Source organism: Cotesia glomerata, linkage group LG5 (assembly GCF_020080835.1).
Source record: "Cotesia glomerata isolate CgM1 linkage group LG5, MPM_Cglom_v2.3, whole genome shotgun sequence".
In the NCBI taxonomy this organism is placed as follows: domain Eukaryota; kingdom Metazoa; phylum Arthropoda; class Insecta; order Hymenoptera; family Braconidae; genus Cotesia; species Cotesia glomerata.
The window spans coordinates 1,108,529-1,133,703 of NC_058162.1; the positions used below are offsets into that span (position 1 = coordinate 1,108,529).

The 25,175-nt window shown below is 28.3% G+C and overlaps 1 protein-coding gene across 3 annotated transcripts in view; it reads right to left on the reverse strand.

Annotated features, from left to right (window-relative positions):
• The window catches only part of LOC123266234 (protein prickle-like), an 87,752-nt gene that overhangs the window by 12,689 nt on the left and 49,888 nt on the right, over nt 1-25,175 (reverse strand). The window lies entirely within an intron of this gene.

Here is a 25,175-nt window from a genome sequence, read left to right on the forward strand (position 1 = left end):
ATTGTACTTTCTTAACTATTGACATTTTTAAAGATATAAGCTCATCCCGATATTACACTCATCAAGAGCTTTCATTTGAGTACCCACATGCATTTTTGATATATTTATCATATATACATATATATAATATATATAAATATATGAAAAATTTATGTGGGTACTCAAATGAAAGGTCTTGATGAGTGTAATGTCGGGATGAGCTTATATCTTTAAAAATGTCAACCGTTCACAAGATACAAGGTCGAAAATTACTGTTTTTTTTTTTTTTTTTTTTTTTTATTGCAAGTTTTTTCAGTGTTGTTTAAAATAAAAATTTGCATTATCAAATTAACACTAATTGCAGACAGGTAAATCGTTAATAAGTCCTCAAGAGATTTCTTCTCGGTATTTTTAAGATTATTATCCAAGATAAAGAAAAGTAGCATTCCGGCGGTGCGTGTAACGTGTTCTAGTAAACACCGAGAAAATCAACAAATTTAATGATATATATTTGATTGTAATTACCGGGAAAATCGAATAACCTGTTTTCGAGTTATTTTTTAGCCGTGATGGATGAATAAACCATTTTTACGGGTGAAAAACAAGTGCGTGTAACCTTTGCAAACGGTTGGAGTTAAACTTCTTTGATGTTGTTGCAGATATACACATATATTACGACTCGATGAAAATAAATAAGTCATGTTAATATTTTTAAGAATTTATTGGTAGTATTATTTACTGCCAGATGCAATTTTTATTTTCATCAAGGATCATTGATCAATAGATTAATTTAGTTTTTAGTCAAATTTTTATCAGTAATTTGCATTTAAATAAAAGAAGTAAAATTGATGCAAAAAAAAAATTTTTAACCAAAAAATCAAGTTGAATTTTATTTAATTAAATTTTTTAATAGAAAAAAATTTTTGAAACATTTTTTAAACAAAAAAAAATTTATTTTGTTTAATATAATTAATTTAAGTCAAGAAAATTTTTTTTCTACTCAAGAATTAAATTTTTCTGCTAGATTTTTTTAAAATTAATACAATTTTTTCTATCATTATTATAGATAAGCCTATCAATAAGTTATCTTAATATAATCCTCAATGATAAGTAGTAAGTCATTGATGATATTTTAAAAATTTCATTTCACTGTTCTATTGAAAAAAAAAAAAAAAAAAAAAAAAAAAAAAAAAATGATGGGACTTCTTGATAGACATAACTTTCATAAAATCTGTCGGCTATATCTTTCAGAAGTCTTTGAAGTGAGTAACTTTACATTCTTCTTTTATGTGAGCGCAGGCATAGCAGGCAATTCAGAGTTACTGAGGATGAAATAAGATTCTAGATCTTATCACAAATCATCTTAGGTCAGAGATCGCGCTTCTCAAGAGGCTTGTGTCACATAGATGGAGATTAAAACAGGTGTACAATAATAATAACAACAACAACTTATATTTATAGCAAAAGCATCCGTGTATATTATAAATGTGCACGCGTTTGTGATTCCACGGTTAACGTATAGGAAGAAACCCGGCCTCTTCCCACAGCTCCTGGCATTCATTACAATTTCCTGAGCATCATGTAACAGGGCTAATCTGGTGTAAGAGAGTCTATCAATTTAGCAACACTGTATGGTATTAAATAAAATACACGTATCATATCAGATGATACTTAAAAATTACAAAATTAAGTGAATTTAACGCGTGATAAGTTATACTGGCCGATCCCTAAGATTATTTTGCATTGCACCTTTCATTGATAAATATTTGAATTTACTAATTTCCATATTATTATCCAGTATGGCCATTTGATTTTTTATCAAATTACGTTAGTTAACTCACTAGATCGTTATAAAAAAAAAATAAAATAAATAGATATTCAAATTAAAAACAATGCGAATAAATTTTAATTCCCAATATTTTAATTTTTTATAAATTGTAAGTAAGTTATTTAAAAGATTAAAAAAAAAATTTTAAGTTCAATTATTAATACTTTAAATTTAAACTCTCTTGTAGCGAAAAAATTGAGCGACTTTGCGCCATCTGTTGGAAATTTTAAACACTATTTTTGCTTAAAAACTAATATATAAAAATATCTTTTCAAAAATTAAGGACAAAATTTCATTTACAAACATAGCTTGAATTTTTATATTAGAAATACCATTTTAAAACATTTTTTTATTATATCTATTGATAAACTGCATTTAAAATTTCTTCAATTCAAAATTTTCAAAAATCAGCTTAATTATTTATAATGAAACAAATATAATAAAAAATAAAATAGATATTTGAATAAAGAACAAGACGAATAAATTTTAATTCCGAGCTTGAGCACAAGTAGATTAAAATAATTGTGTTTTTATACATAGTAACAAAATGATTAAGTATCAATTATGAGAAATAAGTTTACAAAATAAATGATTCCACACTGATTTCATTGGAGATGTGTATGAAGATGCATTATTTAGTTTCTCACTCGATCCAAGGATGTATATAGATATATAAATTGGACTATAGATGGAGTGAGCATGAGCGTCGCGGCACGTCCCAACAGGATCACGTAGGTCCGAGGCTCATCAAGGCCCATCAGAGTCGAGCCTGCAATCTGCATAATTTCATTCTAAATCTCTCATCCTTTTGAGCAAGCTGCTTGTATATTACTGCTCGTATACTCCTGGACATGGTATACAGGCTGATGTCTTGTGGACGGTGCCCAAGGGCATCTCTTCTTAAAGAATTTACCCTTTCATTTCATCTCAGCTTCTGGATATATATTCCTTCCTCCTGTCAAAGAATAACAAACTGCTTTTTTCGATCTTCAGGCTACTTCACTAAGCTGTTTTGTAAACTTACGGTGGTTAGGCGATGCCGGGGAATAGAATTACGAAAACCCGGCTGTTGTGTCAATATCACGCTTACGAACCACCGGATCTGTATTTGCCAACTCGTTAAGAATATCCACCAGAAATAAGTTAGGTGACAATGGAAAAGATGGTAAATATTGGATCTCTGGATTTTTTAAAGTGGCTTTATCATTTCTAGACACTTTGCAATCTAAATATTGCCAAAATACTTTTCGGCTGGATCACTTTTAATTCTTAACCAATTTTAAAAATTAAAATAATATGTTAAGGCTTATATTTTCGGCTATTTACGAAAAATACCCACAGAATTGTAAAAATTTTTTGTTAAAAAAATTGATAAAAAAAAGGCTACAGAAGGCGCCAGTTATTAACAGTCTGTTTAACTAACATGGCAACTTTTGAATTGTTTAGATTTTATAAGCAAGTGTGATCTATCGCGCAAATCAATCAAATAAAACCCAAAAATTTCTTGTAAGTGTGATATAAATTGTTATTTACAATCAATGTTTATACATAAATAAATGTAATTTTTTATTATAAATGATTAGGCTGATTTTTGAAAATTTTAAATTGAAGATATTTTAAATGTAATTTTTCAATTAATTCATATTAAAAAAAATATATTAGAAAGCTATTTATTATATAAAAATTCAAGCTCTGTCTACATAAAATTTTGTTCGTAATTTTTAAAAGATTTCTTTATTTATAATTTTTTGATCAAAATAGTGTTAAAAATTTCCAACAGATGGCGCAAAGTCGCTAAATTTTCTCGCTACCAGAGAGTTAAAATTCAAAGTATTAATAACTGAACTAAAAATTTTTTTTTTTACTTTTAAGGAACTTATCCGACATTGCTTTTAATTTATTCTACAAAAAAATTAATTTTACATGTAAATTGCTATAAAAATGTCTTATTTTTTAATAATAGCAATAAATCATCCGTAAAATATTCAATAAAAAATTTTCTTAGCTTATAAATAAAAATTATCATTCATTGACAAGTTCTGGAAGTATTATTAATAAAACACAGTCTTTTTTAATTTGAATTCCTCTTGGAGAAGGCTTTCTCCTTTCCTCTCTTAAGTTCCATCAGACATACTACTCGTGTGTGATTCCGATCAGCTGCCAGAGCCAGAGATCCGGTTTACCTATGTTGTCCAATAAACATTAAAGCGTTTTATTTCTCGGACAAAGTACTGCGTTCAAAAGTCACACAAAATTCATAAGACGTTTGCATATGTATATAAATGCAGTATACAACTTGGGATGCAGATGCCGCAAATGTAGATTGAATGAATATTAAATGTAAACTTTAATGCCTGTGACACACTTCAAGCCCGATACGGGAAAGTTGTTGACGATTTAAATAATAAAAATAATGTATCTGGAGAAATGTATGAAATAACAGGATGAATATTGCGAGTGAGTGCAGTGGCCTTGATGAGTATCCGGAGGACATTGGCATCCTTGAAATCTCGTGGATCGTAAACCGGCGTTGATTATCCTGCACTCCAGGTGGTAGACCCAATGATATCCGAGTCAACAAGACTCCGATTCTATTTGACATGTCAGTAAGCGGTTTTTACTTTTGTTATCCTCTTTCAGTAGACGCACTTGATGACACCGCCGGAATTATTAATGCAAATAATAATAATTAATAATCAATTGTTATTGTTATTGTCGTTGAAATTAAAGGAAAAATATAAATAAGCCACGTCTAACTTTGAGTTATGGTTCTCGCTTGATTTATTCTTCTGCGTTTACAGTTGTGGATATAAAAACATTCCACATGCTAGCATTCTCAATAAAATGACTTGACGCTTACAATTAAAATTTACACGCTGCTTATATCTACACCTTTAATTACTACTCGAGAGGATGATAATTAAGAGCTGGAGATGTAATTGATCCTGATTGGATTAGTGGATTGAAATAAAGAAAAAGTTTCTTTATTTAAAACACAATAAATACTTCAATTTAAATATTTTATTTCAACTCTCATTTAAGAACGCAAAGACTGATTTTTAAATAGAAAATAAAATAAATCCGAGAATTTTTGGGATTCTTTCAACAAGTCGGTAATATCTTGAACCAACGTTACCGCCTGTTTTAATTCAAGAAAAATAAATTCTTGATTAAAATACAGGTTATCTTGTTTGAAAATAGTAAAGTTCTTTATTTAAGACTAAAATTCTTGAATCAATAATTTGTTCTCTTGAGTCTCGAGTTTTATATTTTTGATTCAAGAGGACTATTCTTGATCTAAGAAAATAATTTTTAAGAGAACCTTAGGTATTTATTCAAGAATTCGTTTTCTTGAAACTCGTTTTTTTAGTGAAGAAAAATTCTACAACTTCGATCAAGAGTATATTATCTTCGTGAAATGCAATCAAATTCGACATCAAAAAACACAATTCCCTTCAACTAAGAATAATTTTGTTTTTCTTAACGAATTTTATATTCTTGGTCGAAGAAAAAAGTTGTTTCTTAAAAATACCAAAAGATACTTCAGAAAAAAACCCAATAGTTTATTTTTGAGACTTATTTTCAAAGGTATAGAAAGTAACAGAAATCCGAAAATTTTTGGTACTCTTGGAACAAGTCGGTAATATCTTGAACCAACGTTACCGCCTGTCTAAATTCAAGAAAATAAATTCTTGATTAAAATACAGGTTATCTTGTTTGAAAATAGTAAAGTTATTCTTTTAAGATCAAAATTTTTGATTCAATAATTTTTTATTAAAAACAAAACGGCTAACGTGAACTTAGAGGAGACATAAAATACATAGGAATGCACGATCTGGACATTAGTGCACCGAGCATTTCTTGGGGAGATGGGTAATTATATTTTACGATGTAGAAGTCGTGGGCGCCATTTTTAAGTGTCCAGCCGACGTCTTAACGTCACTGTATAATGCTGACGGTGTCGCATCTTAAAACTGTAGTGTGTTGAGTTGTGGTGTGGGATAGCCATGAATAGCAATCGCTAGAAGAGCTCTGCGTATAGTAGTCGTAACGATAAATTTACAGGTTTAATATACATATATGTACGAATATAAATGAAAATAATGTAGATATCATGAACTCGTTATGCATATGCACGCACAAGAATCGTAATTCACGCAATACGAATAAATCAAATTGACATTCTATCTGTTGAAGTAAACTGGTCAAACGATCCACCGGAATACCAACTCAACCGGTGCTACATGCGTACGTATTGATGTGTACCGTATATATATATATATTATATATTATATGTATGTCGGTCTCACATGTCTTACCTCTTTTTACTTTCACATCATCATGACGATACCAGAATCAGGATATACATGCCCGATTAGATTCCTCAAGACCACAAGAATTCTCACCATATCTCTCTAATATTCCATTTTGTGGCAACTCGTCTCTATATATACATTGTATATATGTATAAGAAACGAAAATAATGTTCGAACAGAATATAAAGAGCGACGCGTGACGGCGATCATGTTTGTATATACAGCAAACTTGGTTTACCCTGTGGACGTAATTATCTGATGGAAGCAATATAAGGAGGTAAGTGCACGACAAATTGAATAAATAGCTACGCATATTATAACCCCAAAGGGTCTTATTTGCAAGGATTTTATTTTACGACAAGTTAAAGCTAGTTTATTCACTCCATGGAATTGTTTTTGTTTATATTTCTATAAACTTATGCGGATTAGAACTATAACACTTGAGGAAATATTTTTATAGACGCGGTTTTTTGATTTTTAATGGAAAAATAATTCATTGTTTCTTTGAATTTTACACTGTAAAAAATTTTTCGTCATTGTGTAAAGTGTAAAAATTTTTTTAGAGAATATTACACTCTAGTGTGTAGAATTTCACATTCTTATGTGTTGATTTAATGCACTAGAATGTGGAATTAACTTTAGTTTGGGTAAAAACAGTCAGTATCACAAATATTTGTGTCAAATTTGATGAAAATTTTTTTACTGTATATTTTCTAATGGAAGATTTTTTAATAAAATTGAATTTAATGTATTGTTTTTTCATTAAAAAATTATATTTCAGATTTTTCATTGAAAATTTGAATTCAATGATTAATATATTATTTTTTTTTAGTGAAAAATTCAATTGAATTATAAATAAAATTCTTATTTTAAATGAATAATTAAAAAAATTTTCTAAAGACTTTATTTAAAATTTCAAGTTGTAAAAATAGATGAAAAAAAACTTTCTTAAATTTTAAAGGATTTAAAATAAACTTCTCCACAAAATATTATTTCTCTTTAAGTTAATTATTTTATCACTCTACTAAATCACAATCTCGTGTTCTTCTAAGGCCAATTAGATTATTTAGACGTGAAAAAAAAAAAATATTACTAAAGAAAGACTTAAGTCTGAGCTGAGGTGCAATCAAGTGTCGAACGAGAACGGTTTTCGAGAGCTGATTTTTCGAGAAGTATCTTCCTTGCGGAGCTTCAGGGCGTACGCTCAGGAAACCGCAAGGCCTTATTTCCAGGTAAAGAAATCGAGACTGTAATTTTGAGCTGGTAGAATAAGGATCCACGGTTAATAAGAGAAAGAAAAAGAGATTGAGAATGAGCCTGAGGGCCCTATCTTTCGTGCTACCCTCAGATTACGTAAACCGACGACTTTTAAGTGTTTGTACCGCTTCCACTGTTTTCTTAACTTCTCAACCGAATACGCAGCCAGTTAAAAAAATTGTGGACTCTTTTACTTATGAGTCATGCACAGAAAAAAAGTTTACTTGAACTAATAAAAATTTGAAGTTATTTTTAGCGAAAAAAAATCTCAGAATTTTTTAAATTAAAATGAATTTTTCCCGAAATTTTCTCTAAGTCTCTATTATTAAGTCTTTATTTTCTCTATTCTCTCAATCAGGATTACAATTCTCATGCTTAGATAAAATATACTTAATCATTAAAATAAATCCAAGCTTATAATAAAAGTACGAGAGTAAGTGCTGATGGAGAAACCGGTGGAATTCCATGCTTCCCTTTTTTCCTTTAGTTCCCGCGGGCTCATGTTTAACGGTTGGCTAGTTTCGCTGATGCTCCTCATCGCACATCGTACCGAATCGCGTTGTTCTGCTAAGGTGGTCCAGCGGATGTCCAACCAGATAAAAAACGTTTGTATAAAAGAAGATAAGAATAGATGACCACAAAAAGAAATAAAAAATTTTCGTCTAATCGTTCTTATCCAGTGTTATTACCAATTTGTTCCGTCTTACATAAAATGAAAAAAAGTTTATTAAATCAAAATAACATTTTATGATTTATTAGTTTTTATCGAGGTAATTGCTGTCTTTTTCACGTGGGAACACCATTATCTCCAGTATCATTTGTTACTTTTTTATGTTTTAAGAAATCTCGAAATTTTTAGATCCTTGTAAAAAAGTTTTGAGAATTTCCTCTAAATTATATATCATTACAGATTATTTTTTTTCTCAGAATTTATCTAATAAAATATTTAAAAAAATTTTTATCAAAATGTTTAATGTTTTCAATCGTATCCCAATTCTCAATTATCTATATACATATATATGTGTATATTTATTTTTATTATAGCGAGGTGGTAGTAGAAGCATCTTATACAGCCCTAAGGTATCCGGATCCCATCTCGTTAAAGATAGATATAGTTAATAACCTTATAACTATAAAAGACCAATAAAACATTCTGATCACAACACATCTTTTCACTTCCATGCTTTGCATGCAGAAACATTTTATACGGTTTAAAAAAAATGCATTTTAATGTTTTCTTTAAAAAATAATTCCAAGAAACAGGTATTATTTTATTGGACGCTTTTAAGTGTTTTTTAACTATTTCCCGTTATAAGCGAAGGAAATAAAATATTTGGGAGTATAGTTTTGGATATTTGTAACATTTTTAGATAAAACTTATCAATTTTTTTAATGAATAATAACGAAACTGTTTTCTTCTTTGATATAGAGGAATTTAATGATTAGATACACTAATAAAAAATTAGCTTAAATTAAAAGAAAAATTCTTGAACTAAGAAAATAATTTTGAAGAGTTTTGTCTTGAATTAAAACAAAAAATTTTTGAATCAAGTAAAATTAACTTAAATTTAATACTTTTTTTACTTAAATAAAGATAAAGTTGTACAAAAATTATTTTCTTGATTCAAATCAATTTTTTTTCAGTGTAATGATAACTGTTTTTATGAAAAATAGTATTGGAATTTTAAGTATGAATTTATTTATCGATTTCTTGTTCAATTTCTCGTAGATTGAAATCTTCCAGCTGTTATTTTTATTATTGTGATTATAAGAAATGAATATTGGAAAATTAGATTTTATATTGAAGAGAAATCATAGGAAAAGAAGTTTTAGAAATTGAATTATAGTTTCAAAGTAATAAAATTATTAGATTATATATTTTTATATTTATAGTAGAAAATTGTTTAAAAAATGTTGGGAAGAAATCTCGGCTTTAAATCACAAAGATTGGAAACTTTTGTGTTCTCTAACACTATTTGCATATTTCTAGTTTCTATAATGTAAAAAAGACAGTTATAAAAATGTAAATTTGTCTTGCCAGCAATAAAACTCTAAATTAAATCCATTTTTTTGTAATTTTGACAGAACTTTTTTTCCGTGCGAAATATAGTGAAAAAAAAAAATTAAATTAAATCAAGAAAAAAATTCTTTAACCAAAAAAATAATTTTGAAGAATTTTATTGTCTTAAATCAAGACGAAAAATTCTTTAATTAAATATAATTAACTTAAACCAAGAAAAATTTTTTAGTTTAAGAATTTTTTTATTCAAGTTAAGAAGAAAAATTTCTATAAAATTATTTACTTAATTTTTTTCTGTGTATAAATTTAAACAAAATAAGTTTTTGCGGCTTTAAATAAAAAAATTGAATAAATAAAAAATTTTTTGAACGTTATTTTTAAAATCAAAGTATAAATCAGGCAATTATTAAATAAAAAAAATGAAAAGTATGTAATTTCATTATATAAAGAATTGAATTTTTTTAAGACCTGGATTAGATGAATTACGCCTCGTGTCAACCATATAGGGAAGGATACAAAGACAAGCCCAAGATTCAATCAAGAGTCTCATCAAGAGTGCGTCAAGTATTTCTGCAGGCTCATGATCGGACCCAGAATACTTATCTCCGTTACGTCCTTCGGTTTAAGTCGAACATGCCTGGCCCAAATCGGGATTAAGTAACAAAAAACTTAAGCCGGCATCACAATAATGTTTAATTTGAATTATCAAAAAATGTATTTTTGTTCTGTTACGATTTTTATCTAAAGCTTACAAAAAAAATGTTTTTATACGGTCAAATATAATGAGAGTTAATTTATTCGTATTTACATAATTTATCTGCATACTGATGTAACGTTTATTATAAATTATACATTATAAATTATAATATAAAAAAAAGTAAGTATGCAGCGATTATGTAGTCCAATTTGCTTATAGATCGATAAATTCATTTTCTCATGTTTATGTAATAGCGGTTGTCGGTGAATATTAAATATTATTTCTTAAAGAATTAATGCTACTGTAAGATGACTGGTGATTGTGATGAAAATAAGTAACCAGCGTACTATACGCATAGTACTTGAGAAGAGTAAACCTGCCGGGAAAATCACTCATGGCAACACTTGCAAACACTTGCCTAGCCGTGTATCATGCAACAAAAGACCACGGCATTCCGTATGGCGTCAGCGTGAATTATCGCCTGGAGGGTTAGATAAAGGAGCGAATATAGGATACAGGATGTATAATGGGTAGACACAGTACTATACAGTTTTTCTCTGTTTTACTACACAAAATTTCAAAATTCATCTCTTAATTATCAATTTCACTTAAAAAAAATATGAATAAAAATTTATTTGCTCTAAAATTAAATATTTTGTATATGATTTTTTTATAATTTAATTTTAATATCTATTTTTATCATTTAGCTTCACTTGAATAATAAAAAAATTATTTTAATTAACTCGACCAATTTTTTAGACAAAATTAAAATTTTTTAAATTAAAATTGATATTTTGATTTTAATAAGCTTCTGAGATAATTAATATTTATTATCTAATGATAAAAAATATGAATAAAAATTTATTTGCTCTAAAATTAAATATTTTGTATATTCACTTTTTTATAATTTAATTTTAATATCTATTTTTATCATTTAGCTTCACTTGAATAATAAAAAAATTATTTTAATTAACTCGACCAATTTTTTAGACAAAATTAAAATTTTTTGAATTAAAATTGATATTTTGATTTTAATAAGCTTCTGAGATAATTAATATTTATTATCTAATGATAAAAAATATGAATAAAAATTTATTTGCTCTAAAATTAAATATTTTGTATATTCATTTTTTTATAATTTAATTTTAATATCTATTTTTATCATTTAGCTTCACTTGAATAATAAAAAAATTATTTAATTAATTTGACCAATTTTTTAGACAAGAAATTAAAATTGATATTTTGATTTTAATAGGCTTTTAAAATAATTAATATTCATTACCAAATGATAATTATTATTTAAATTGGAGCGGTGGATTATACTTAACAAGATCCTCGTTCAAAATTAACTATTATAGTTCAAAGGCTAGACACATTACTATCAATTAAAAGGACGATAGTAATGTATCGGGGTTTTGGGAGGATCAGCAGAGCAGAATCTTAAAGGAAGCTCTCGAATAGAACAGGCAGCTCAGCAAGCGTTTAATCCTTTGTAACGGCTCAAGAATATACATAGCTAAGAGGTGCGCTAATTTCCCTAATGCCTCGCTTCGTATTGTTCGTAACGTCGTTAACGAAAATACAAGATAATAGAAGTGAGGAAATCCCTAAGGAGTATCTTAAATAATCTTAAGAACTTAGACAAGCACATACATTTTATTATTTTAGATTTAATATCAACAATACCATGTTAAAGCTTATATTTTCTGCTATTTACGACAAATATCCACAGAATTGTAAAATATTTTTTGTTTAGAATAGCCAGCTATTAATAGCCTGTTTCAAAATTTGATAAAGTATTGTTGAATCGTATCATCCCTTTTGAATGATTCCTATACACACAACTTCATAGCCCCCTTTTCGCGTCAGCATATTGCATTATCACCTTGACTTATTATATCCCGTATTCAATGAGGCAGCCAAAATATCATTCCCGAGCTTTACAATTTACTTTAATCATAAATAAAGTCATTTTTGGATTTACTTGCAATTTTTCATCGCAAAAGTATCAAAAATCGTGTACAGTAATTTTTTGTACTACGACTAGATCACTTTTAATTCTTAACCAATCTTAAAAATTAAAATACCATGTTAAAGCTTATACTTCCCACTAGTTACGAAAAATATCCACAGAATTGTAAAAAAAATTAATAAAGAAAGTTTTTATTTTTAAAAATTCACCGCTAACTGTTGACAATACATTTAATTATGTTGAAAGTCTACAGAAGGCGCCAGCTATTAACACACTGATTGAAAATTTATGTTGACTCAAGAGATATTTTCTTGATCTAAGAATTTATTTTGGAAGAAAAATAATTATTTTGCTTTAAGAATTTCTTGTCTTGATTTAGATTTTCTTGGCTTAAGAGCTATATTATCTTCAATCGATACATTTAAGTTTTTCAAATAAAATAACATTATCGTTTAAAAAACTTAAAATAATTCATCAAAGTAGATTTCAAAAACTAAATAGTCTTCAATTGTTATACCAAATAAAAATTATTTCTTGGAAATAAGTAAATTAATGACTCAAAAAAAAAGCCATTCTTAACACAAGTCGGTAACATCTTGAATCAACCTTGAATCAATCGCCTATCTTGAACCAAGAGACAAAAATTCTTGAAAGAAATATATCTATATCTAGTTTCAAGAGTTCAAGTTTTGAAGAGAAAAAATTTCTTGAATCAAGATTGTTTTTCTATCGGTGCAGTCTGTTTAACTAACATGACAACTTTTGGATTGTTTAGTTTTTACGCGCAAGTGTGATCTATCGCGCAAATCAATCAAATAAAACGGAAAAATTTCTTGTAAGTGTGATATAAATTGTTATTTACAATCCAACGTAATAGTATATTATGTAACTGAGTGGAGGGGGCTTTCGGGTATGAAGAGGTTGGCGCAACGAGCAAAGTGTGTGCGCTGACACACGAGTGCCGAAAACTTCGTCCACTCAGTTCTTACATAAATAAATCTAATTTACCAACGTAATTTGATAAAAAAATCAAATGGCCTTATAATAATGTGGAAATTAGTAAATTCAAATATTTATTAACTTTTGAATTCTATTTCTATTAACCATAGAAGTTACTGTGACATCTCTTGAAGTAAATACTGAGGTCGAGCCTTGTGGGCTTAAGGGCAATGCTAATTTCTTGATTATCAACCTTCTCATTATTCTTGATCTTATATAAGTACACCGCAGCGAGGTCGGCTCAAATTCGCTTACTGTTGATGCCTCTCAGGAGAATAAGAGACATCTCTAGGTGATCTCCAGAGTGAGCCTCAGGATCACAGTTTATAGCACATCGTACCTCATACTATAAAGTGTAAGGAGCAGAGTTGGATGAACGTAAACGGCGGTTCAAGCCAAAGCCTAACTCGTTGTGTTGTATACAGCAGGATAACAAGGATAAGTTAAGAAAAGACAAAGGCAATGCGTTAAAATGTCTCGGCATCTGTTACCACCAGGAGACTGGTAGAAATTATTAATCCTGTCAAAAACAGTAAATCATGCGTTGCAAATATTGTTGGGTGAGAAAAGGCAGGGTTAGTGAAAACAGTCATTGAATGAGAGAGACACAATGTGCACCTTGATATCTGGTGAAAAAGATTCTACCCAATGACGAAGGCACCTGTCTACTTGATTTAGAGTCTTTATATTATCGAACCCGTCTGTTTACGTGTCCCCATTGATTTATGCGTACTGAGGAAAAACTTTTATAAATATGTTTTGTTCGAGTTTTTTTGGACAATCAACATGAATTAACAAGTACTTTTGTCATGAGCTACAACAAGAGCTACTTTTTTGTTGGCGAAAGGCAGAATATGGCAGCTCACACACTATATTTTAGTGGATTTCTGGATGGTATGCATGTAAATAATCCACAATCCAATCCCTTTGGCATGACAGTGCGTTAAAAAAGTCTTGGTTAATTAATCTCCCGACTCTCATTTTGCTCGTGTAATGGAATTTCTCTGGAACTGTAGAGTGTGGAGAGCCCACGCATGAAGAACAAAGAGAGAAGCGGAAATTCTACTTGTTCTTCGGAATGTTCCAGGACTGACAATAATACTGTGCGGAAAAAATTACATATGATTTACTGAACAATGTGGACGAGTATGGAGAAAAATTTATATGCATACGATACTCGTATGATGGAGGTGCGATATGCCAATGATAATTTAGTAATCAGAGAGGTGCAGTAGACTGCTATAAGGGTTGTCCAATCACTCCCTGGGTGCTCGTTTACCTGTACGCTAGGCTATTTTGTATTTCGGGTCAGCTATGTCGAGATATTAATTACTATTTCACAGTATTAATCAATGGATTTTTAAATAAGCCAATAGTTAAAATACCACATGTGAAGAATTACTTGTTTTGGAGGGTAGCTACCGTTTTATATAGAAATTTTAAATGTCTATGGTGATTTATGGCTTTTTAACCGCTTAGATTGTAACGAGTGTGTTGGGGAATTTTTTATTATTCATTTTTGATGATTGTAATCTCAAAATAATTTAGTTTAATATTATTATTAAGTTGTAAAAATGGTTAAAAAATTTTATCGATTTAATTTTACATTAATGAAAATATATATTTTTACTGTTTTAAAATAATAAAAAAATTTTATCATAATTCCCCGATTGTAAAAAAATAAAATTGGGCATAATTGAGACTATAAAGTAAAACGATAGTAGTACGGTCTGAACTTTAGCTTATTACAAGTGGTAAACTAAAAATAAAAGAAGCGAAGGCGCAAGAAAACTAATGGACGAAAAAGATATCAGTTTTAAAAGTTATTTTTTTGTTAATTGACGAAACAGCTACGGCAAGTTTACTCAGTTGGAAATGAGAGTAACAAAATAAGGGAGAAGCGGTGAATTTTCCCAGTGGTGATATAACGTTATGAATGCATAAAAAGTCCCGTAAACTCGAGGAGATGGTATACGCCTCGGTATTCTCGCTGGAGTATATCTTTCTTTCGGTTCAGGAGAGGAGAGATACCAGATTTTATAAACCATTATTCATGTTGCATGTTTTTATTCGTATAGGAACAAAATAAAATAAGGGAAATATATTTAAAGTTATACCAGTCACGTTTTTAAATTTTCTTATAGGAGAACAACCGACAGATAGATCGCTAAAACATAAATAATATTTATGTTTACTTCACCTCAATTTTATATTGATTGAAAGGATAACTTTTTAAAGTTTTCGAATTTTAAATAAAATTAATATTATTCAATTGGAATTTTAATCAAAATTTTTCTTTATTTTATCAAATCAATCTTTGATTTTTATCAAAATATACAAAACTAAAAGGGATAAAAATTAAATTTTATCATTTCAAAATTCAGAAATTGTAAAATTTGATATTTGGTTTTTTTTTTTATATTCCTTATCTTTTAATTAATTCAAACAATTATTAAAAATTTTATTGTCGATAAATCTTCATAATAAAAATTGAATTTTTTAATAATTTAAATTGTAAAATATTTTTTTACGAAAAAAAATTTTTTTATATCATTCAAAAATAATTTCAAGAAAAAAAGTGTGATTTTTTTCAACTTTTAAAAACTTTCTTAATTTAAAAACTCACACAGAAAAAAAATTTACTTAAATCAAGTAAATAATTTTGAAAAACTTCATTTTCTTTTATTTGAATAAAAAAATTCTTAAACTAATAAATTTGTCTTGGTTTAAGTAAATTTTACTTAATTCAAGACTTTTTCGTCTTGATTCAAGACAATTAAACTCTTCAAAATTATTTTCTTGGTTCAAGAATTTTTCTCTTGATTCAAATTAATTTTTTTTCAGTATATTAAAAATTTTAGTATATTAAATCTCAGTTAAAATTCAGTATATTAAATCTTTACTTTAAAAATTGAATTTTTTAACAATTTAAACTGTAAAATATTTTTAAAAAAATTTTTTTAAATCATTCACAAGAAATTTTAAGAAAAAAACTTTCCTAATTTAAAAACTTAACATTTTTTAGTTAATTTTAAAAGGAAGATTCAACCTAAGCCATATTTTAAAATATATAAGATTTGCACTAAAGAAAAAAGTAAAAACAAAAATTTAATAAATGATAAACCTGTAAGACAGTGAAAGTGTTATTGAAGTTCAAAAAGATAACGAAAGAGCGCGTTAATGCACAGGTGAATAGAATATCCAGGTAGGTAAGCTCGATAAACCGGTAACCGACGAACTTGTTCAGCAGCGAACCAGCGAACCTGTAGCCTACATACCGATATACCGGTTTCTCTTCAGCTGGCTTAAGCAATTGCTATCAATGTGTATCTTGTCGATTCGACAATCGGTACAGCAGGTAACTGATGCGATCAGCAGAATCAAATCTTCCAGTATAGTATGAAGGATGAATATCATGATCGTCCGTAAAGACACTAATAATAAGATATGTTGCTGATAGTATCACGCGCAATGCATACAAAAAATAATGTAATGTGAATATATATGTGCATTATTATAATGCGAGTAATATGGTTTGGTTATGGAACCCTCAAATGGTTCAGCAGGGTACACAAAATCGGTAGAAATAAATAGTGGTATAAAATTGGAAGAGGTCGGGCGATTTGGAGTAAGCCCAGAGGGTGGCATATGCTAATACTAAATCCCAGTACACTGGTAAGCCGACCCTCGAGTATCGTCAGATAGTTCACAAGCAACGAGAGTTGAGAGTTTATCTATTTTCCTAGTGTCTGTGATAAGGAGGAAAGGTTGACAGGGCTCGCGCTCTCCGGAAAATAGAACGAGAAGGAGAACCCACAGGAAATTCAGGACAAGTTGCGATGTTTATCTGAAATTTAGGGATGCATCCCCCCAACCACATAACGGAAATTGAGCCCAAGTTGACTACAGATGGAGGAGATCCTACTGGAATTCACTACCTCCGGATCATCTTTAGATAACTGTGCAAGGATATTTATTGGTTGTCTTTTATGCCCTTGATTAAGTTATGGGACAGAGTAGATATACATGCAAGGTAAAGTGGGAATTATTTTGTTCGAGAGAAATCTATGCAAAAATTTATTTATTTTCGATCTTTAAATTTGAATTAATAAGCAAAACAGATCATTAAATTTTTTTTTGCTTTTTTATGTCGTCGACCTTGTACCTCGTGAACCATTGACATTTTTAAAGATATAAGCTCATGCTGACGTTACGCTCATCAAGACCTTTCATTTGACTACCCACATCAACTTTTCATATATTTTATATATTTATATATATTATATATATGCATATATGAAAAATATATCAAAAATGCATGTGGGTACTCAAATGAAAGCTCTTGATGCGTGTAATATCGGGATGAGCTTATATCTTTAAAAACGTCAATAGTTAAGAAAGTACAATGCAATTTAACATATATCTTGTGAACTATTGACATTATTAAAGATATAAGCTCATCTCGATGTTACACTCATCAAGACTTTTCATTTGAGTACCCACATCAACTTTTCATATATTTTATATATTTATATATATTATATACATGTATATATGAAAAATATATCAAAAATGCATGTGAGTACTCAAATGAAAGCTTTTAATGAATGTAACATCGGGATGAGCTTATATCTTTAAAAATGTCAATATTAAAGAAAGTACAATGCAATTTAAAAAATATCTTGTGAACTATAGACATTTTTAAAGAATATAAGCTCATCCCGATATTATATTCATCAAGACCTTTCATTTGAATACCCACATCAATTTTTCATATATTTCATATATTTATATATATTATATATACAAATATATGAAAAATATATCAAAAATGCATGTGGGTACTCAAATGAAAGCTCTTAATGAATGTAACATCGGGATGAGCTTATATCTTTAAAAACATCAATAGTTAAAAAAGTACAGTGCAATTAAACAAGAGTCATTGTTTAATAAAGTAAAATTCTATTTATTAATTAAGATCTCTTTGATCAGATTATTTTTTTTAGAATTCGATATTACCATAATTGATAAAATACGTAAAGAAATAATGTGATCAAATGATACATTGATGTGTAACTGACTCCAGTAATCTGTTATTCATGGAATAAATCAGAATCAGAAGAGCACAAGGTGACACAGAGCACCTAGGATGGTTTATTTAGCTCCAGGCAAGGTAACAATATACACCACCAAATCCATGAAAATATGTAAAGGCCGTGAGCATTTAGCTTATCGTTTGTGACCATCTACACGATGGTGTACATACCGTCCTCCCTTTCGCAAACCGAGGCCCGCAGGCTGTCTGAAAATGTCGAGCCTCTAAATCAGAGGGGTGGCTCGTGGTCGGTTAAATTTAAACTAAAATATTACACCACCCCCTGCTTTTTTCGCTCATTTTAACTGGACCGGAGATAAGGCTGATTTTATAAGAAAAAAAACTACCCTCATTTTCCTCGCACCCGTATTCGCTGATTATTATCTAATAAAATGCAAAGAGTTTAATAGTTAAACATTGAGAGGAGGTGAAAATGATAAAATCTCATTTTAATTATTGTCAATGCCAATTTGCAAGTAGATTTATGCAGGTGAGTTTTATGTTCGGAAATACTGATTTTAAATAAAACGTACTATACCGTATAGTAACAAAAATAATATTAAGGAGTAAATCGTAAAATAAAAGCAGGGTGGATTTATTGTCGGATATATAACAGCTTAAGTGTTGATGTACTTAACCAGATTGTATTCGAGCTACATCATCCTTCGTAGATAGTATACTCAAATTTAAATACAGACAAAGGTTAGCAAAATTTTTTTTTAATAATATATTATATAATTTGTTTCAGAATTTTAGTTTTTTAATTAAGAATTCTTTCGAAAAATTATTAAAGACAAAAATCGCTACAATTATTTTTTTCTTTAATAAAATTTTGAACATTTTTTTTTGTTTTGAAATTAAGGCTTTTATTAAATTAAAATTTTTTTTGACTTCATAAATTTGAATTTTATCTAAATATAGAAAAAAACTGCTATTAAAATTAAAGAAAAATTTTTTGTGTGAAAAAATAATAAATTTATACAGAAAAAATATAAATTCAGCAATAAAAAATTTTTTAATTTTACTGTAATTAAATAATGAATATTTATTAAGAAGAAAAATATAAATTATGAGCTATCAAATTTATTAGTTTGTATAATAGCAGTCTTCGTTTTGTAGCAAGCGAATTGAAAGACTTAGTTCATATTTCTGTCCACATATGTTGAAAATCTCAGAAAGAACCGACCGAGGGTGTGATTCAATGTTTGGGACGCTGCTCGTAACCGTGTATTTTTATTATTAAAACGTGTGCAGGAATAGCCATATTTATTGTTTACTGTCAAATGTGAAAGACATATGAGCGCAAAATTAACTACCAAAAAAATAATAATTGTAAAAAATGTAACATTGGTACATTCAAAAGAGTTGTAGCTTTTTAATTACCGAAATAGTAATGAAAAAGAATTTTTCATTCCTTGCCAAGATCGTAAAAATAATAAAAAATAATGAATAAGCTTAAGATTTAATAAAAACCTAAACAAAAATAATGATTGTGTGAGATAAACGTGATAGACAGCTGGTCTTTAGTAACAGCATTTACTCAGATAGTCCAGACGCGTTTTCAAGATTGATGAAAGTTTGTTGGAAAGAAATATTCTTTCAATTAATTCGAGGGGATGTTTATAGCACACGCTCGTAAAAGATGTTGACCCTTGGGCTTTTGCAATGACGACTTGCTTCTTTGGATTCTATATAGTGATACTTGTTTCTCCTCTTTCATCATTCTTCGTTTTCTGCCCTTCTTCATCGATTATTAACTTATCTGTTATAAATAAGCGGTGAAAAAATTTTTTTTCTTCAAAATTTCAAATTTTAGAGTCAATTATTTTATTTAAAATAATTTGCAAAAAAAAAATTCCTGCCGAATCACAGAAAAATTTTTTTTATTTATATTTTTAGAAAAATGTTAATTTTTTAATGCAAAAAAAGTAAATTTGGCACGTGAAAAAAATTTTTAATTTATATGGGAAAAAATTTTAATTTAGCATTTAAAAAAATGAAAATCAAGTTAGCCGACAATTCAAAATTTTTAGAAATTTATTATTGAAAAAATTTTAATTAAAAAATTAAAACAAAAATTTCACATGTAAAAAACTTAAAAAACTATAAGTGCAATTTTTTAGAAATATCTTTTTAGTTGTAATTTAATTAATAAAAAAAAATCAAAAATTTTTAGACGTCTGCTACTTCAGTGTCATTTAAAAAATTGTAAATTTTGTAAAGAAAAAATATAATAATAAAAATTTTGTAATAAATTATTGAAGACTTATATACGTCGTTCAATTTTAAGATGTCCAAATAAAAAAAAAGTCGTAAATAATCCTTGAATGTGTAGGTAAGAATCAATGCGGGAAAGAAACTTTTCATTTTGAAATTGATTGAACAAATCTTGCAGAGGGTTATAAAAGTGAAATGTCTTATTGGGTGATTTATTTAGTCAATTGACATCACATGTTGCCGTGATAAAAGAGAGTATAAATACACTTGAGTATACTCACTTTTTATATTCATTTCTGCGTAAGTGATAATGAACTGAACTATTTTTCGTAAGAATTAAATGAAGCCATTTTCCGACGACATAAAAGATTTAAGTAAGTTTATTTTATGCCATTTATAAGCGGGAAGTGTGCTATAATAAAACTATTGCTGGGTTCCATTGAATGTACCGGCCGCATACACATGACCCAAAAATGAGGATACTTGTATAGCAGACCTCAAGGGGCGGCTTTTCTTACTCGGACTCGACGACGACGACGCCCCAAAATTCAATCACTATTTTTCTCCCCTTCATTCAAGATCTTAAAGACAGCCGTGGACGAAAGATCGCAACAGGAATACCAAACAGTGCAAGGATTTTGATATCTTGGCAGTGATTTTCAAATTTTTTTTTGTAATATAAAAACAAAATAAATATTTGAATTTACTGATTTCCACATTATTATAAGGCCATTTGATTTTTTATCAAATTACGTTAGTTAATTAGATTTATTTATGTATGAACTGAGTGGACGAAGTTTTCGGCACTCGTGTGTCAGCGCACACACTTTGCTCGTTGCGCCAACCTCTTCATACCCGAAAGCCCCCTCCACTCAGTTACATAATATACTATTACGTTGAATTGTAAATAACAATTTATATCACACTTACAAGAAATTTTTCGCTTTTGTTTGATTGATTTGCGCGATAGATCACACTTGCGCATAAAATCTAAACAATCCAAAAGTTGTCATGTTAGTTAAGCAGACTGTTAATAGCTGGCGCCTTCTGTAGCCTTTCAACATAATTAAATGTATTGTCAATAGTTAGCGCTGAATTTTTAAAAATAAAAACTTTCTTTATTAATTTTTTTAACAAAAATTTTTTACAATTCTGTGGATATTTTTCGTAACTAGCGGGAAGTATAAGCTTTAACATGGTATTTTAATTTTTAAGATTGGTTAAAAATTAAAAGTGATTTAGACGTGATACAAAAAAATACTGTACACGATTTTTGGTACTTTTGCGATGAAAAATTGCAAGTAAATCCAAAAACGACTTTATTTATGATTAAAGTAAATTGTAAAGCTCGGGATTTATATTTTGGCTGCCTCATTGAATACGGGATATCATAAGTCAAGGTGATAATGCAATATGCTGACGCAAAAAGGGAGCCATGAAGTTGTGTGTATAGAAATCATTCAAGAGGGATGATACCATTCAACAATATTTTATTAAATTTTGATATACTCGAATCGATTTTATTCTCTTCATCTTTTTAAACTCCCGGTGTGTGTATATACTGTCTATCTGTTTTACATTGTGGGTATACATGCGCTCAATAAAATAAAACTAACCAGATATCGCATTAGAAGCATTGATGTGAAAGAAAGGAAAATAAAATGAAGAAATGTAAAGTAATCAAGTTTCCAGTCTGGTGGCATTTGAGAATTCAAAAATAAATTGATAAGACGTGATGACGACAGTGTGCCAGCCTTGAATATAGAGTAACCACCAATTGGATTTTTGTGTAATTAAGATGAGCACGCGGCATCAACTTTACTCTGTATATGTAGACGCTGGGTATATTAATAGGATTCTGCCCGTCTCACCAGAGGGTTTCGTGATACCAAGTGCGGTGTTTTCTTTTTCACTGACATTTGTCAACGTCCTTTAACGGATAACCACTCCTTTTCCTTGAATATAATTACTCATTAACTTTCATGTTAAAATTCTTGTATTATATATTATTAACTTTTAATTTATTCCACATAATAAATAAAAAAAAAATTGATCAAATTAATAAATTCCAAACTACGAAAAAAAATTCTTGTCAAAGTTACAGAAAAAATTGTTTGATTTAATCTATAGTTTTAAGATACATAATTAGGAATGACCTTGTATCTTGTAAGCTATTGACATTTTTAAAGATATAAGTTCATCCTGATGTTACACTCATCAAGAATTTTCATTTGAGTACCCACATTAATTTTTCATATATTTATATATATTATATATATGTATATATGAAAAATATATCAAAAATGCATGTGGGTATTCAAATGAAAGCTCTTGATGAGTGTGACATCAATATGAGCTTATATATTTAAAAATGTCAATAGTTAAGAACGTACAGTGCAATTTAATATAATTAAGAAACGACCTTGTATCTTGTGAACTATTGACATTTTTAAAGATATAAGCTCACCCCGACATTACTCTCGTCGAGACCTTTCATTTGAGTACCCACATCAATTTTTCATATATTTTATATATTTATATATATTATATATATGTATATATGAAAAATATATGAAAAATGCATGCGGGTACTCAAATGAAAGCTCTTGATAAGTGTAACATCGGGATGAGCTTATATCTTTAAAATTGTCAATATTTAAGAAAGTACGGTGCAATTTAACATAATTAAGAAATTACCTTGTATCGTGTAAACTATTGACATTTTTAAAAATATAAGCTCATCCCGATGTTATACTCATCAAAACCTTTCATTTGAGTACCCACATCAATTTTTCATATATTTTATATATTTATATATATTATATATATGTATTTATGAAAAATATATAAAAAATGCATGCGGGTACTCAAATGAAAGCTCTTGATAAGTGTAACATCGGGATGAGCTTATATCTTTAAAATTGTCAATATTTAAGAAAGTACGGTGCAATTTAACATAATTAAGAAATTACCTTGTATCGTGTAAACTATTGACATTTTTAAAAATATAAGCTCATCCTGATGTTATACTCATCAAAACCTTTCATTTAAGTACCCACATCAACTTTTCATATATTTGTATATATTATATATATGTATATATGATAAATATATGAAAATGCATGTGGGTACTCAAATGAAAGCTCTTGATGAGTATAACATCGGGATGAGCTTATATCTTTAAAATTGTCAATATTTAAGAAAGTACAGTGCAATTTAACAGAAGTCATTATTTAATAAAGCAAAATTTTATTTATTTATAGGTAATTTTTCTTTTCCCTAAAAAACTTGTCATTTCTCATCTTTCTACATATAAAACGATATAAACCAGAAAGCAAAGATAAGAAAAGGGAAGAAACGATAAGATCCTTATCAATTATCCACGATTGTACAGTAATACTGAAAAATACAATACAATGTTTTTATCCCCAAAGAATAAGCGCAGGGAGATTGTAAGCTTGGAATCCGATCTATAAAAAATATTTCCACTCACAAAAATTATAATTAAAAATGTTTAAAATAATGCCCGGAATATTCAAAGGACAGTTATTTATTATTAAAAAACTAAAATTCATATTAAAAAAAAAAAGTATGATATTTTAATATAAGAATGAAGAAAATTTTTAATATGCGAAAAGTTAGTCAGTGTGTACGTCTCGACGAGAAACGCCTTGAGGCATGTACTTTTTTCTCCCCGTCTCCTACTTGATGTCTTTCTTGGGGATGTAAAAGACGGAAGATGCTTTTGTCATTCAGGAATTATGATAAAGGCGGATGAAAAAGTTGAGGAGACAGATGAGGAATGAAAGACGAGAGAAATGGTTTATCTTTTCGGAAAATCAACAGCTAAGACATATAATTGGTGCTTTCAGGGGGTTTGGAGGTGCTTATGAAGGATCCTGCCGTTAGTTTAGCTAAGAAATCCAATAAAGGAGCCAAGTAAAGCCCTCTGACCGCATAAGTTTTGATAGCAGTTCGCTCTCTGAATACCGAATTCCACGTAAAACAAGTACAAAACTTGGGGGATTATGCGTTAGGATCTAAACGTCTCAGGGGAGTAATACTGTTTGACTTCAATATCGATACTTTAAATAATTCTACATTAACACTCTAATCAAATTGTAATCCTAAGTATGATTAATTCTTGTATATTTGTTGTGGTATTAACAATTTATTTTTTTTTAATACTTACAATTAAAATTTTAAATTCAAATATTATTTTTTTAAATTAAATAAATTAATTCTTATTTTTAAAATTCAATAAATTAATTAAATAAATTTATAATCATTTTTTAATGAAATAAATGAATAATAATTTTTAAAATTAATTAAATAAATTAATTATCATTTTTTAAATTGAATTAATTAATTGAATGAATAAATAATTATTTTTTTAATTTAATTAATTAATTAAATAAATAAATAATCATTTTTTTAATGAAATAAATTAATAATCATTTTTTAAATTTAATTAATTAATTAAATAAATAAATAATCATTTTTTTAATGAAATAAATTAATAATCATTTTTAAAATTAAATAAATAAATTAAATAAAGAAAATCTTTCAATTAAAAAATTTTTCTGTTGAAATTAAAACAATAAATCTTTTAGAATTAAATTTATTGGGGAATTAATTTTGTTTTTGAATTAAAAAAAATTGAATTGAATAATTTTTTAGTGAGATGATAAATTCTTCATATTTAACACCTAAGAGTTTTAATCATCAAAACTTGTTTCTAAAAACTTTAATCTATTTTATCACTTGAAAGTACCTCAGAATTAAAAACAATGCG